We start from the raw sequence: 1,138 nt of genomic DNA on the forward strand, positions 1-1,138 counted from the left end.
ACCAATTTAAACTCACCCGATATCTCAGACAAGTGTGAAACAATCTTCCTGAATTTTCTGGTGTTCCAGATTTCTTGATCACAGTTTTCAGCCCATAGAAACAGGTTCTGTCCATCTTCATCCTCCTTTTTCGCATGGAGGAGCTAGAGCCAAAGCTTCCAACCGATCGCGGTGATAACCCAGCACTTCGTCCTCCACCAGCGCTCTGCATCCTAGCTTTTAAACCTGTGTGATGTCTTTGCACCACTGCAACACCACTCCTTAATGTTTCCGTTCAATTAGGGGTTAGGGTTTATAAAATGGGAATAGGGATTATTTTGACATAATAGGGAGAACCTATCTTGTCAGCTTTCAACTGGGTACACACCTGTTAACACACCTGTCACTTAACGGTCCACATGTACTGTCATTAACGGAATATGTGAACTCATAAACAGAAGAACAAACGTGATCGATGTCAAATCTTTCAAGGATTAATTTAATTAAAAAAATTTTTTGGGGATAAAATTGATGATCGTGCAATCTTTCGGGGACCAATTTGAACATTAACCCGTAAATGTTACATGTAACCCAATATTTATTTTAATTATAAACCGATATTTTAATTATAAACTGATACATTGCAGTTTGGTTAAACCGACACATGATGACTGGTTTATTTTTTTTGGAAAAGAAGTGTTGATATTTAGTTTAATGGGCTGAGTGATTGTTGGGCCTAAAAAAATTTTAATAATCTAAAAGTAGTTTATTTATTTTGGGCCTTAAAAAGCTATAATAATAATAATAATAATAATAATAATAATAATTGCTAATGCTGCAAGTATCATTGAAGCTCTTAAAAAATTATCGCGAACACAATACTATTTAAATTACGGAGTTGTTTATGGTGGAAAATATTTTTATGATTTTTTAAAGACCTATTGATAAGATTTTTAATGTGTGGCTAATATTACAACGGTACAGTATTTATGTATGTTTGTAATGTGATCTAAAATATTTTCTAATAACAAAGGAGTCTCCTATAATTAAAATAATTTATTAATTTGTTGGTCTATATTTTTTATTGACAGCCATGTGCATTTAGGGGTGGTAATGGGGTGGGTAGGGGCGGGTTTTTGCCTTATCCGACCCAGCCTCG

The sequence above is a fragment of the Arachis duranensis genome, chromosome 4, assembly GCF_000817695.3.
Source record: "Arachis duranensis cultivar V14167 chromosome 4, aradu.V14167.gnm2.J7QH, whole genome shotgun sequence".
Classification (NCBI taxonomy): Eukaryota; Viridiplantae; Streptophyta; class Magnoliopsida; order Fabales; family Fabaceae; genus Arachis; species Arachis duranensis.